Source organism: Eptesicus fuscus, chromosome 12 (genome assembly GCF_027574615.1).
Source record: "Eptesicus fuscus isolate TK198812 chromosome 12, DD_ASM_mEF_20220401, whole genome shotgun sequence".
Taxonomy (NCBI): Eukaryota; Metazoa; Chordata; class Mammalia; order Chiroptera; family Vespertilionidae; genus Eptesicus; species Eptesicus fuscus.
The window spans coordinates 14,092,841-14,100,000 of NC_072484.1; the positions used below are offsets into that span (position 1 = coordinate 14,092,841).

The 7,160-nt window shown below is 38.8% G+C and overlaps 1 non-coding gene across 1 annotated transcript; it reads right to left on the bottom strand.

Annotated features, from left to right (window-relative positions):
* Nucleotides 1-650: 650 nt before the first annotated feature.
* LOC114231461 (U1 spliceosomal RNA) lies at nucleotides 651-809 on the bottom strand. The gene has a single exon (XR_003617419.2). It is a non-coding gene; the product is annotated as a U1 spliceosomal RNA (small nuclear RNA).
* Between the last annotated feature and the right edge of the window lie 6,351 nt (nucleotides 810-7,160).

The following is a 7,160-nucleotide window of genomic DNA, read 5'->3' on the forward strand; positions in this document are numbered from 1 at the left end:
TTGGACCCACCTTCCTTCCCCTCATACACAGGTATGAGTGTGGTAGGGGGCAAGGCAGCCAGCAATGCTTGCTCAGCCAGTGGCTTCTTCCCTTCATCTGGCAAATAATAAATGGGACTTCCTCTCGGGAATTTCCTGGAGCTCTTGAAGATTCCCACTTCTTTGGAGGCCCTCACCCCCACCCACCCCCACTCCTCTCTCCTGCAGTTTCCTTGGCTCAGGCCAACACACTCTATCCTGGGGGCCCTTGGAACTTCTTCCTCAGCCCCTGGGAATCCAGAGGTGGAGTTAGGTGGATTTGGCACATGACTTAAGCAACTTAAAACCTTAAGGTCCATTGCTTGCATAGAACGTTGAAGTTTATTAAATAACTTTTGACAACTCTAGAGATTCTAGTATAATTTTTCTTCATTGCTTTATCAATAGGGTGAACTACATGAAGAGATTTTGTATCATTAGGTGGAGTTAACCCATAATTTTGTATTTTTTAATTAAACTAGTGATTTGTCTGTCATTGATTGTTTCAAAGAACCAGTGCCTGAGTTTATTTTTTTAATGTGATTGGTTTTTTTGTTTTCTGATTCACTTATTTCTGATTTTATCTTTTTAGTTTCACCCTTCTGCTTTTTTGTTAATTATTATTATTATTCCAAAGGAGAGTGAGAACGCAGTCCCCGGCTACCACGAATCATGCTATCGAGTGTCCCACATTTGGGGAAATCGCAGGGGTCAGCAATTGGGAGTACAATAGGTAAGCCCCCACCTGGGAAAGCCACCTTCCTGGTATATCCCCTGCCAGGTGTAAGTATATTGGTCTGTTTTATTAACTTCTTAATAGAATACTCATTTATTTAATTTTATTCTTTCTTAGTTAATAATGAAAGTGTTAACTTTCTACTTTCTGGAATTATGGGGGTTCTCTTTGTGCCTTAATATTTACATTTTTTGTGTAATTGTTTTATGGTGTCTGCATAAAAGTATAGAGGATTTGTTATAAATATGTAATGTGCTAATCTATCATATGTAAAGTGGATCTTATTAATTGTTAATATTTTTACTTTTTTCTTTTTTTGTAAATATATTTTAATTAAATTTATTTGGTGACATCAGTTAATAAAATTATATAGGTTTCAAGTGTACAGTTCTATAATACATCATCTGTAATGTTTTTACTTTTATTTTGAAAAAAATCAAAACTGCAGGAAATTTGCAAGAATAGTATCAATGAACTCCCATGTACTCTTCACCAACTACTAACACTTTGCTGTTTTGCTTTTGTGTGAACCATTTGAGAGTAAGTTGCAGTTATAATGACCCTTTACTCCTTGGTCTTTTCAGCACATGCCTCTGAAGAACAAGAACCATCCTATATAATAAAAGCCTAATATGCAAATTGACTGAACGGTGGAATGACAGGTGGAACCACAGGTCACTATGATGCGCACTGACCACCAGGGGACAGACGTTCAATGCAGGAACTGCCCCCAGCCCACAGGCCCCAGGCCAGCCAAGACGGGTGCCATTGGGGGCTCCTGATCGCCCGCCAGTTGCCCCACAGATCAGCCCTGATCACTGGCCAGGCCTAGGGACCCTACCCATGCAAGAATTTCATGCACTGGGCCTCTAGTCTCTTATATAACCAGAGAGCAAATATTAAATTCAGGAAATTGAATGTTGATACAATGTTGTTATGTAATATCAAATATATCTAGTATTATCTTTATTCACATTTAATCAGTTATCCCAATACTGTCCTTCAAAGCAATATCTTTTTTAATCTAGAATCCAATGCAGTATCCTTATCTTTTATTCTCCATAATCCTTAGGATTGAAAGAGATTTGGCAGAGCTATTGTAGGTCATTGTGTTTTGTGCATTTCCCCTATTATTTTTTGCAGGCCTTGCTCTCTGTACTTTGATGAAGATCAACATAGAAGTATAGAGAGGAGACATTAGGGCACTGCTTTTTGTAATCAGAAGTAATCTACAGGAAGGTCTCTCTTGCCACAAGGACACTCTTAGGGATGAGATCGGTTCTACAGCTGATTTCTTCTAGGGTTGCATGGTGAGCAAACAGTTTGGGTCCTTGACTAGAGCAGGGGACTCCATTTGAAGCCAAGGTGATCCTTGGATCTGGAACTTCATTTCTGTAGCAAAAAAAGACTTCTGCAGGTCTTCTGGGGATAAACTCTTATTAAGATATTTTCTACCTAATATGGATAATTAGAGGCCCAGTGCACGGATTCATGCACCGGTGGGGTCTCTCAGCCTGGCCTATGCCCTCTCGCAATCTGGGACCCCTCAGGGGATGTCAGACTGCTGGTTCCAGCCCGATTCCCACAGACCAGGCCAAGGGACCCCACCGGCGCATGGATGAGCCTCTAGTACTCATATAAGATCTTTGGTTAATCTCTTCCTGCCCTCCCCCTGCCCTCCTTCCTTCTGAGATTCATCAGTCTGTTCCATGTTTCTATGCCTGTGCATTGAGCGTCAGCCCCTGGTGGTCAGTATGTGTCATAGCTACCAGTCGAATGGACGAATGGTCAAACGGTCTCTTAGACTTTTACATATATAGATAAGGATAATTTGAAAGGATTAAAAAGCAAATTAAAACAGGATAAATTAAACAGAAACAAATGTACCTAATTGTATTTCAAATAAATAACATAACCACACAGGAGAGAAAAAATAATTTTAAAAAACACACCTAACCCAAGTAACTGAGAACAGTACTCTGTCTACTTTCAGTCTAAAAGCAAAAAGAACTATAAATAAATACTGAACTCTAATTGGGATGTTTGACTCTCTCAGTGGTATATATTTACAATAGTGAAGCTTTTTCTGTACTATATAGCATTGTGCAAATGAGTAAGTCATGGGAACCAGATTTCCAACTGTTGGGGAAGGAAGTTAGAAATAATAAACTCATGGTGTCAGAATGGAACAGGTTTCAGGATGAACTTGTAATGTTTAAGATAGATAAAAGGTTGGATAGACAGAATAAAAAGGAAAGAGGTTCAGAAGAATGGAGGGAGTAAGAGAAGTAAAGAGATGGAGGGAGCAAGAGGGGAAGAAAAGGAAAAAGAAACTAAAAAAAAAAAATCCCATTTACCATTGCAACAAAAAATTAAGATACCTAGGAATAAACTTAACCAAGGAGGTAAAGCACCTGTACTCAGAAAATTACAATGCGTTGAAAAAAGAGATGGAGGAAGACATAAACAAATGGAAGAATATACTTTGTTCATGGATTGGCAGAATCAACATCATTAAAAGGTCCATGCTACCCAAAGCAATCTATGGATTCAATGCAATCCCCATTAAAATACCAATCGCCTATTTCAAAGACCTAGAACAAACTCTCCAAAAATTCATCTGGAATTTTAAAAAGACCCTGAATAGCTGCAGCAATCTTGAGAGAGAACAAAATTGGAGGGATCACAATACCAGATATCAAGCTATATTACAAAGCCACTGTTCTCAAAACTTCCTGGTACTGGCACAAGAACAGATATATAGACCAATGGAACAGAACAGAGAACCCAGAAATCGAACCAAGCCATTATGCTCAATTAATATTTGGCAAAGGAGGCAAGAGCATAGAATGGAGTCAAGACCGTCTCTTCAATAAATGGTGTCAGGAAAATTGGACAGATACATGCAAAACAATGAAACTAGACCACCAACTTACACCATACACAAAAATAAGCTCAAAATGGATAAAGGACTTAAACATAATATGGGAAACCATAAAAATCTTAGAAGAATCTATAGGCAGCAAAATAGCAGACATATGTCATAGCAATATCTTTACCGATACAGCTCCTAGGACAATGAAAACTAAGGAGAAAATAAACAAAGGCACTACATCAAAATAAAAAGCTTCTGCACAGCAAAAGAAACCATTAACAAAACAACAAGAAAACCCACTGCATGGGAGAACATATTTGCCAATGTTATCTCTGATAAGGTTTAATCTCCAAAATTTATAGGGAACTCATACAACTTAACAAAAGGAAGATAAACAATCCAATCAAAAAATGGGCAAAGGACCTAAATAGACACTTTTCAAAAGAGGACAGACAGAAGGCCAAGAGACATTTGAAAACATGCTCAAAGTCACTAATCATCTGAGAGATGCAAATCAAAATAACAATGAGGTATCATCTCACACCTGTCAGAATGGCCATCATCAACAAATCAACAAATGACAAGTGCTGGCAAGGATGTGGAGAAAAAGGAACCCATGTGCACTGCTGGTGGGAATGCAGACTGGTGAAGCCACTGTGGAAAACAGTGTGGAGTTTCCTCAAAAAATTAAAAATGGAACTCCCATTTGACCCAGTGATTCCACTTCTAGGAATATATCCCAAGAAACTAGAAACACGAATCAGAAAGGATATATGCACCCCTATGTTCATAGCAGCACAATTTACAATAGCTACGATTTGGAAACAGCCTAAGTGCCCATCAGCAGATGAGTGGATTAGAAAATTGGGGTACATCTACACAATGGAATACTATGCTGCTATAAAAAAGAATTATTTCCATTTGCAACAGCATGATGGAACTGGAGAGCATTATGCTAAGTGAAATAAGCCAGTCAAAGAAAGATAAATATCACATGATCTCACTCATTTGTAGAAAATAATGGATGAACTGATGAACAAAAATAGATCCAGAGACACAGAAGCATCAAACAGACTGTCCAACATATGAGGGAAGGTGGGAGGTGAGGGGTAAGAGATCAACCAAAGGACTTGTATGCATGCATATGAGCAAAACCAATGGACACAGACAGTAGGGGATGAGGGCATGTGCTGGGGGGTGGGAACAGCCGGAGAGAGGTCAATAGGGAAAAAAGGAGACTCATGTAATACTTTAAACAATAAAGAATTTAAAATTTTTTAAGTGGCTTATACCCTAAAACCTAGGTATTATGCTTAAAATTTTTTGGAGAAAACATCAAAGCACCTGTAATAATTTATTCTAAGATGATAATTTAAAATCTATACCAATGTGTCTACAAAATAATGACAGCAATGTTGGTTATAAAAGTGGAAAATTGGAAATCAACAAAATATATGCCTGCAGCAGGCTAGTGAGCTAAATGATGGAACATCTTTTTTTTTTTTTTAAATATATTTTATTGATTTTTAACAGAGAGGAAGGGAGAAGGGATAGAGAGTTAGAAACATCGATGAGAGAGAAACATCGACCAGCTGCCTCCTGCACACCCCCCACCGGGGATGTGCCCGCAACCAATGTACATGCCCTTGACCGGAATCGAACCCGGGACTCTTCAGTCCGCAGACCGACGCTCTATCCACTAAGCCAAACCGGTTTCGGCGGAACATCTTTTTTTAAATATATTTTTTATTTATTTCAGAGTGGAAGGGAGAGGAAGAGAGAGATAGAAATATCAATGATGAGAGAGAATCATTGATCAGCTGCCTCCTGCACACCCCCTTTTAACCTTTTGCACTCGGATGTCGAGTGCAAATTACTCTTTGAATGTATCAATAATTTGAAATATTAAAAAAATCCAAATAAATAAGTTTGTATGAAAAGAAACTCCAGTTTTTTTATTCTACTGCCGCGCTTTGTAAAATCTGGGGTATTTAAAAAATTAAATCCCGAGTAGAATAAAGGAATCGAGAAAAAAGCAAGCGAGTGCAAAGGGCTAGGGATTGAACCCACAACCCTGGCATGTGCCCTTGACCAAAATCGAACCTGTGACCCTTCAGTCCGCAGGCCGACACTCTATCCACTGAGCCAAACCAGCTAGAGCTGGAACATGTTTGTAATGCCATGTCTATATGTGGAAAAGCATCCTAGAGATCTAGTCAAATGCAAAAGCAGCCTACAGAGCAGTGGACACAGAATAACATCATTTATTTTCTTTATACATATTCACTTACATCTATGCATTTAAAAATCAAGAAACAGTACTAGTTGTCATCTCTGTGGGGTAGGATTACAGAGATACCTTTTTCACTTTATACTTTTGCATTATTTAAATTACTTCTAATAAGCATTTCATTTTCTTATACTTAACAGCAAAAATTAAGCTATTTCTACTTTGGGATAAAAAGTAGGGAATGTTAGAAGAGGATATTAATTTCTCTTTTGGTCGATATATGTTACAGTCCAATCTTTTTTCTCTCCATCTTTCACTTTTCATACAATCTTATCAAACAGTACTAAATTGAGTGTCCTTTAAGAAAGGAAAATTTGAGTTTCTTGCTGATTGAAACAAGTCCCTGAAATATTTCAAATGTGTGTAACTATAGCACATGTAGAGTAATTTGCACTCAAAGTAAAAGACCATAATATATACTTCTAGAACAATATGGAGATAATCTCAAGCTAAACCAAAATCATTTATGCACTACAAATCTATTGCTTGCTTATCAGTTTCTGATTAATTTACTCTTGAAATTTGTTTATTCCTTCCGTTAAAACATTGCTAAATCCATCAGCCAGTTCATCTTTAAGAAAATGAACACTGACTCTGGTGTCATATTGATTTCTCAATGTGTCATTACAGTTAAGTTAGTCTGCACCAAACAATGCTAATACCCTGAAATAATAACAGCGTTCAGCCTTGCTACAGTATGAGCTCCCAACATGTGGCTGTCTTTGCATGTTAAGAATTACTACAGCCCACCAGGAGCTTCTCATCCGCTGGCCTCCCCAAGTCCTCATACACAGGGTGTGTGCTTGTCAACCAGACCTTTCTCATCCAAGTAAGTTTTCAAAGTAGTCATAATTTGGAAATATCAAATAAAAATGTATATGACCTTCGCGAGTGCAAGACGGCAGCTCTGGCTGCTGTAAGCAACGGACATTCAAGATCCAGACAAGCAGCAGCCGCCCTCCAGGAAGCTCAGTTCAATGATCGGTAGTGCCCTGAAATCACCCATGAAGGGTCATTCTATAAACACTGCTTCTGACCATCTCAGCTGTCCTCACTTCCTCTGTGAGGAGGAGCCATACTCGATTCCACCAAGGTGGTGGGATCCTTTCTTGGGGGACACAGTCCTGTTTAGCTGCGCTGGTCTACATGCTGTCCTCGACCGTTCCATTTGCCATTCAGCCAGACTGTAAATAACAGTAGCACCAGGGCACCATCTGTTCCCCCAGGTGTGTGTGCTCTGA